This window comes from Agelaius tricolor, unplaced genomic scaffold (assembly GCF_023055355.1).
Source record: "Agelaius tricolor isolate 1412-34295 unplaced genomic scaffold, bAgeTri1.0.p SCAF_1, whole genome shotgun sequence".
NCBI lineage: Eukaryota > Metazoa > Chordata > Aves > Passeriformes > Icteridae > Agelaius > Agelaius tricolor.
In genome coordinates this window covers 30,987,250-30,996,054 of record NW_027269261.1, presented here as the reverse complement: position 1 = coordinate 30,996,054, position 8,805 = coordinate 30,987,250, and positions in this window count along the sequence as shown.

Below are 8,805 nucleotides of genomic sequence, written 5' to 3'. Positions count from 1 at the left end.
TCTCTTCCATGCCATATAAGCCACCTCTTGTCTGTACAATCTGATGTTTAAGTTCAGTTTCCTATATGGAAATTCATGTTTTTTATGTTTGACTTCCACAGGGGCCCTTCCCAACACCCTCTTAAGAAGTAAACAACAATCTAGATTTTTTCCTATTCTTAGACAGCACAAAAAGCAAATAAAAACATTTACTGCTCCTTCAGCTATTTACAAGGGCAGGTGGACATTCCCGCACCAGAGAGGGCAGGAAGTAGTGAAAACTGTACTTCAGGGCTCCTAAATAAAAGCGGCTCCACAGAGCAGCCAGCTGAGCTGAGCTCTAGCACCACTCCCCTGCCCCCCTTTCACTTCTCAAACCTTTCTCCAAGTCTCCAGCTACAAAGAAGAAAAGCAACAAATCTTCAAAGGTCAAATGCTGTTGCTGGCTTGCTGGGGTGGGAGAGTTTGGTGTCTCATGTCAGTGTGGGGCTGTTTTCCCTAGTGCTCATGTCAGTAAGACAGATTGCTTTGAGGATGACACCTCAGAAGTAAGATAAATATTTGGGGTCTGAGTTGGATGGCAGCTGTCTAACAGATTGAAAAAATCTAAGAGGACAGTCATGTGGGTCTGGCAGCAGGGGATCAGCCCTCTGCTTAATATCTTCACACACAGGCTAGAAATAAAGCTCTCCCCTCCTGTCCCTATATCTGACTGCTTCAGAGACAGGGGAAAGTGTTTTTTGAAGCTCCTCTTGCAGGAAAGCATCTCTCACAGCAAGGAAAACATGGTCAAAAGCAAGGCAGCTCTGGGGCATGGTGCACTCTGGTCTCCCTGAAGTGACATGCTGAAGTTACTGGCCTGAATGTACACAGTTTAAATAAACCTCTCAGCTGCCTTAAAGAGGGTCGGCCCATTAAAAATAATAAAACTTTTGCATTTGTGCCATGACTTTTGTGCTAGAGAGTCTCTATTGGGGGGGTCACATGTGCCCCTGTCTCGTACCTGCTCTTAAAAGGGGAGGTTCTGGGGAAAAGGAAGAGGCAGGTCATCTTCCCCCATGCAAAACTGGATATTGCTAGCTGGAGTCCACTGTCCTTTGCAGGCAAAGGGGGGTGATGGGGTCTGCTGCAGCCTCCCATTGTGACCCAGCATGGGCACACGTGCCATGCAGCTGACAGAGCACATCACAGTGCCTCCAGCTCCTTGGCAGTCAAGGCTAGGTGGGGCAGCTGCCCTTACACCCAGGGTGGAATTGTACCCAGCCATCAGCACACACATTGAGATGCTTTTTCTGTGCCTACACCATCCCTGGGGGAAGGGAGATGTTTCAAATATACCTTCTTGCCCCAGACAAGGGGTTTTAGATGCTTATTAATGCATTTATTTACCTAAGCAGTTTAGACTGTTAGAAACTGAGGGCAATTCCCACCAATTTTCTTTTTTCTTCTTTGCACTGAAAAACCCTGAGGACTGAGAATAATTCTGGAAAATTTTAATTAATTGATTTTCTGGGAGATGTTCATAAGTTGGTGAGGCACTGGAACAAGTTCTGGATGTTTCATCCCTGGCAGTGCTCAAGGCCAGACCGGATGGGGCTTTGAGCAAGCTGGTCTCATGGGAGGTGGCCCTGTCCATGGCAGGGGATGTTGGAACTAGATGATCTTTAAGGTCTCTTCCAACCACAATCACACTATGATTCTACAAAGTTTGTGGGGAAACCCAACAGGTAATGCAAAAGTCCTCTGATGCTCTAATAGAACAAATGCTGGGGCCCAACACAGGGTCAGGTAAAGATCAAGAGCAGCAGTTGTTTGCCTTTCTTGACACTATCATGCATCCTAATTAGCAACCTCAGGCATCTTTGTAGCAGTGCATCTTTTCTATTAAGGGTCAGGCTTTCACCTCATCCTTCTCTAAGTAATAGCCCAGGGGAATCAAAAATAAAATAAAAATAAAAGTCAAAATAAAATCAAAATGAATGTCCAAGATAGGCTCTGTCAAGTTGTGTTCCCTTCATCTAAGCTATCAGAGTTCAGTTCCACAACACAGCCACGTAGAGCAGTTTTAGTTGGGCAAAATGTACTGAGTGTAAAGCTGAGAGAAGGTTTATCCCTTTACACCATTCTGTCAATTATTTTCTCTATTAGAATTTCTCTTCAATAGGAATTGTTTCAATTTAGACCCTTAGGAATAGCCTGTGCATAATTTTTCATTCTGACTTAATGATATTAGCTTCAAAGCCAATGTAATTAAAGTAGTATTCCCTCCTCCTGCACAGTCACACTTTAACTGGCATAAAGGGACTTATAATGATACTGTTTACATGAAAATTGACTGCATTAATTTTTCCTTCTCTGCACACCTGTATCACATGCAAACAGCTGCAACATCACAAGGGGATGAACTGGGCATGAAATACTGAAACCTTTCTGACAAATTAAAATGTGTTCAGGCGTAGGCAGGTGATACTAACAAGGCAGACCACCTCACACTCTGGTCTTGCACTTAGTGGGACAGACTCAGCATCTGTGGGTTTGAGGAAAAGGAATCTAGAAGAGTCTGATTTGGAACACTCTGTCAAGAAAGTCCTAAAAGAATGGGGAACTTACAGCTTCTGGTGTCACACCAGCATGAATCAGGATCTTCACTCCTGATGGCAGAGAACAACGTGCTGGTTTCAATTACATGGTTCTGTCAAGTCTCAAAACTTGTTTGGATACTGGAGTTTGCAGCCACCCCTCCACCCTCCCCACCCTGCTTTTCCATCTCCCAAACTCTAGGTTCCTTCCAAAGCAACCAGAGGCATCCCACATCAGGTAAGCACCTCTAAGCCACCACAGTCATCTCCCCTGCACAGATGCCAAACAAAGTGCAACATAATTTCACATTTGTGACTTCCCAGACTCCTTTCCAGTCTCCCTGATTTGTGATTTCTATTTCAGGAGCTCTGCAAAGGAGCTCCACTGATTAATCCTCCATCTATGAACTAAAAGCTGCTGTAATCCCATGGCATGGGGGAGGGACCCTTAAACATTCCTGGTGGAAAGAGGCAGTATTAATTCTGGCATGGGAACAGTACTTAGCTTGCCTGCAGAATTACTTAATTTGTTTCTTAATGGACACAATGCTTTGCTGATAAAAGCCCTAAAGTGCCTTTAAAAAAAAATTAAGAAAGTGATTGTTCCTTCTTTACCCATTGGAGATTTCATCTGTAATGTTTATGCTCCATCCTGTAAAGTGGAAAGGGTCATGCTCCTGATGGAAATTAACAGGTACAGGCTCACGTACTTTGTTAACTTTGAAAGGGAAGGGAGGAGTCTGCCATTGAAGAAATGCTGAGAGCAGCTCCTTGTAAGAATTATTGTCCAGCCAGAGGTTCAGGGCAGGGCAGGAGGGATGCCTAGATATCCAGGGAAATGTTTTACCCATGATCTTGTGTGTTACAGGAGGAAGAGATGAAAGATTAAAGCCAGTCTCTAAATTTCCCTAAATTGGATAGTAAGGAAAGTCAGATGCCACATATCAGGCAAAAGCTGGGACCAAACATCACTCCCTAGGCAGAAAGGGTTATCAGCCACTTGGCTCTTTCTTGTGATGCAGCCTTCAGGTGTCGTCATTTTCTTATCATTGCGGATGTCTCAGCAAAATGGAGGAGGAGGTGGAATGGTAGATCCTAGATCCTAGAGATGGGAATAAGGAGGAGCTTTTTAGATGATATATATGACATCAGAATATCAACCAAATATTCAGAAACTGGAAATCAGATCCCTGCCCAGCTCTGGATCCTGGCCCAGTGCTTTGTTTTGGCCATTTCTGCAGGCTGAATTTGTGCTACTGACCACTGCCAGCCAGTCTAGCTCTGAGACAGACGAACCATTTGTTTAATCTAACATGACAGGTCCTGTGTTCTGTAATGCATGATGCATTTCCAGGGACCCCAGGCTTTCATCTTAAGCCCAACAGCCAGGTTCTGGTACCCAGGCTAAAGTGCTGGGGCTCCTGCTTGTACTCCTTGCCACATTTGCCTAGAGTTGCTGGGTGGGTGCCGGACCCAGCACTGCCATTTTTCCCTGTCTCCATGGCAGGCAAAGTCTTTCTGGCATCCCCTCCCAATGTGGTGTGTGCTGGATATGGTGCTGCAGCAGGGTTGCTCATGTCTCCTGTCAAGGTTAGCGGATCACCTGCTCTCACCCCTTCAGGTCTGGGATCCCCTGTTCAGTTATTCCCATGCTGGAATTCTTGGAGATGCAAGACTGAAAGGACACCTGTGATACCATGGGACAGAGAGAGAGAAACGGCAAGAGTTTCTCACAGTGGCTTGTGAGGATTTTTAGGAAGTTGTAAAGATGTACTAACTTGTTAAATATAAACAATCTGCAGGTGGTGTTTTTCTGCTTCGTCTTTCTGTTCTTCTCAAGGACAGTGTATAAAGAAAGTGGTTTTGTTAATTAGCCAATCAAATAGAATCTATTGTATCACTCTATAAAAACTGCACAGTTCTCTTGAATAAAGCCTTCTTTTGCTCTTTCTACAATACTGCCTCCTGCCTGCTCCTGTGTCATTCTTGGTGCAAAAGTGACAGACACCATCTCCTCTTATGCCTGGAAGCCTCTTCTAGGAAGGAGGTGAAAGCAACCCACCCTCTGAGGTTTATGTCTCTCTCCACTATGGGGACAGCAGGCTGGGTTGGACCCAGAGAGCTTGGAGGTCAGTCTGCCCACAGCAGTAAGCTTCCTCCCTGTCCAGGAGATGAGGATGGAGCAACAGAGCTTCTGGAGGCCAGATAAAAGTAGATTAGAAACCAAAGTAAAACCTTTGAGCTGACAGAGAGAACTTGATGATCCAGGAGTATCAGTGGAATGAGGGAAGATCTTGCAGAGATCAGTGCTATAAGAGCAATAAAGCAAAAGAACGTGACTAGCTACTCAAAACAAAGCTCCTTGAGTCATATTGCATTAGTCCATGCAGAAGAAAAATACCCTTTGTAATGTACAGAGAAATTATATACAGAAATCCTGGGCCAAAGCTGAGAGAGGGGCAAAGTGCACAGGAGTCTCTGTTTTAGTGTCACTCTGTCACAAGCACTCACCAAGGCACACATGTCAATGAAAGCTGCACATCATCCCGCCCTGGTGAGCACAAAGGGCACCCTTGTGTCTGCAGGAAGAGACAGGGTTGTGGCACCCGGTCCAACCAACACTGAAAATTCCCTGACATTGAGAAAATCTAGGTTGAAATCAGCAAGAAGCTCTGTACTGTCTTGGGCTTTCCATCCTTTTGCCTAGCAGGTAAAAATATTGTTACTTGTTCAAACAGGAGAAATCAGGGAAATCCCATTCCCAAATACACTGTTTGCTGGCACTTAGCATCTAGCCCAATGCTGATCTCACTTTTACAGGCATCAAGGCAGCATTAACATCATCTGAGGAACTTCAGACTTAGACTGTTGTAACCACAGAATCAGAATCAGGCCTTCAATAATTTTTTACATGAAAGTCTGTTCCCCTCCCCCTGTTCCTCCCATTATTTTCTGTGGTCTATAAGATAATTCACTAAAAATATTACTATGTGCTGTTTGTACTGCCTGCCTCTTCAAGGTGTTCCTATGCCATCATCCCTTCCCCACTCCAATCTGTGGAAATTTCATAAATCACTGCAGGTTACACTCACCTGCCGTGGGGACATGCATCACCTAAATACCCTCTTCACAAACTGGCTTTCACCTCAAGGACATAAGAAAAGATGCTCCTGCTGGCTAGTCTGCCTCTTGCCTCACAGAGGATGTGTGAGGAAAGCTCCAAACACAGGAGTATATTGATCTAAATTAAACACAAAGACACAATCTAATTGCACTGACAGGAAACTGGTGTTTAAAGGCAGAAAATTAAAGCTGTTAATATAATAATGAACAGTTGTGCTTACTGTCTGTGCCTCTGACATTTCGTATTGTCATTTCACAGCTAATCACCACCTCTCCCTCTTTTGTGGGAGTTAAAATGTTTTCATCCATTCACCCAACAAGGTAGCTCTCCAGTTCTTTGACAGTTACTAATATATCCTACCTGCTAATGAGCCACCAAGCTGGAGCTGCCCAGGTGATGGAACAACAGCCGCCCACGCTCCGCAGTAACAGCAGTCAGGTCAGGCACAGCACACTAAAAGCCTCCTGACCGCTTGCCTTGATCCCTCAGCTGAGAGCAGTGCCCCAACAGCCCCACTGACCCTCTCGGTGCTGATGGGGGAACATCAGGAGCAGCTCTCAGCAATGTTCTCAGGCTGCTTCAGGAGCAGGGGCGGGCCACAGCCACTGCCTTTGGCCAGAGAGGCTCCTCCCTGGCTCAGGGCTGGAAAGTCAGGCCCTGGCCATGGATGTGAACCCCAGCTCAAAGGGCTGCACCACCCATGGCTTTGCAGGGGACCTGCAGCTCTGCCCATGCAGTTTCCCAGAAGCTGAAGAGATTTTTGAGCCACTGCACTTGACGCTGGTCCTGGCTGTTACAGTAATTTGGCTCCCCTTATCTCCAGCCAAGGGCTGTGAAGACTTCAGCCGGCAGTCTGTGAGGCTGCTGGGCCGGGCCACTTCAAAGGGTCTCTCTGCAAGTTTACTGGCCAGCTGTCCCCTGCCTGTTCTCCCAAAATCAGGGACATGAGCACTGCAGCTCGATAGCTTTTTTTGCCTGGAGAGCTGTGCTCACTGCTAAGTAAATATCTCTGCTCCACAGACAGTGAGCCTGGGGGGAGGCAGGAGGACAGATTTGCCTGCAGTCAGCAGCTGGACTGGGAAATGGACCCTTGCCCCAGCCTCTGGCATTGCCAGTTCCCATTTCCAACAGCAGAAGAGGGAAAAGGGGAACGAGGCCGATCTGCCTTTAAAGACAACCTGCAAGCTGATTTCCTCCAATGATTTTCCAATAAACTTGGCTACATCGCTTGAGTGGATTCTTGACAGCCTCAGCATAACAGAAAGGGCACCACATTCACCTACAGTAGCCCCCACAAGGGCTGCAGGAGCTGAAAGCCTGTGGAATAAATGTTACATTACCCAGGCCAAATCCTGCTTTGTGCTGCCCGCCAGTTATGTCCTGGGTGATGAGTAACTACCTCGTTAATGGCAGAGGGATGACCTTGGAGTTGCCAAAGTAATTGGACCTGTGGCTACAGATCAGCATGACCTTCTGCTTGCACAGCCAGTGTGTACAGAGTCCTGCATCCAGATGGGAAGGAGCAAATCCAGAGAATTAAGCGTATTTCCATAATACATATTCATGTATATTTCTTTTTTTTTTTTGTCCCATTCTGTTTTTTGGACACATTAATTTTTGAGAGCAAGGAGTTCCTACAGACCTGGAGCTATGTATTACACAAAAATAATTTCCTAGCTTTTTATGAGCAGGTTTTCAATATAATGAATCATCTCTGAGAAAGAAAATAATTATGAGCCTCCAGTACACTTTGTATAACCCATCTATTGTTTTACTCTGGTCTACCATGTCTTTGTTATTTATCTCCTGTGTTTGATGTAAAAAAATCCAGTATTTTCCACCCTTTTTCTGTCTGACTTCCAGTTCCTTTTACTTCTCCTACACCTTTTGTGGACAGATCTCCAGGGCAGAGTATAATATTGCAGGTAAAAGCAAGCGATCTAACAATATCATGGCATTACCACATAGTTGATCTCCTCTCACATTTCCAGCTGTTCTCTGCCTTGCTTCACCACCTCCCTGCATACTGGAGGGGTTTCATAGAGTTCTCTGCACTGGAAAGCTCATTTTTCCTTCCCTTAAGTGAAGACACAGCAATGCCACCGAACAGCTTAAATTACCTTGCCTTGCTCTTCACCCATGATGGCACCCACATCTTTAGGAAACAGATTTTTGGCTTTGTTTGTGTTAGCAGTTTTCCATCCCCTTCATTTCTGTCCACCTGTCATATTTTCTGTCAGCTCCCTCTGTTTATGGACTGCATGAATTGCCCACCAGGCCTCAGTCAGCCCCATGTACACAGACCCACACCAACTGCTGGGAGCAGTGTAGATGAAGATGAATGCAGTCCTTCCTCCTGCAGTTTGCCCTAAATCTTCAGCTGAGAAGCCACAGGAAATCAGCCTCCAAGCCCAGACTTTCCACTACCAGAGACATGAAGAACAAAATCAGTCTTCATTCGCCCAAGAGGGAAGCAGTACTCATGGATGACATCAGGATCCTGTGGGGAGCAACAAGGTAGTCAGGAAGCCGCAGATGCCATGCAGCTTTCCCAGGTTCATTCCAGTGCTTGGGTTGATTAAATCCAGAGGACATTCAGGAAAGGCCAATGACCAAGCAGGGACAGCAGAAGTCCTGTTTCAGAGGGAAAGTAAGGACAGCAAGGCAAAGTGGAGGGGTCTGTCCTGCAAAGCAGAGCCAGCTCCACCATCCTCACCACCACACTGCAGAGCATTAGTGCACTGATCCCTGGAGATTGCTGCCAGTGAGGGAATTGCTGCTCAGTGGAAATGCCTCATTTCTGGGTAGCCATGGCCACTGGCACCATGTGTTAGTCAGCAGAGATGGGAGGTGGTGATGGGGGTGATCAGAAAAGCCAAGATGTGATCAGCTGTAGCAGTGAATCAGCATTTTCCCTGGCCTGGCCTTGCCTACATGGAACAGACAATGGACACTGGATGGATACAAATCATGGCTACCGCACCTGCCTTCTGCATTGAGAGTGACCCCACTAACATCCTCCTTCACATGGATCCCATCCTCTGACAGGTAGGTACTATCCAGGCTTGGCCTGCAATTTGTCACTCAGAGGTCTCTTCTGAGGCACTCTGCTCCTTACTTGGC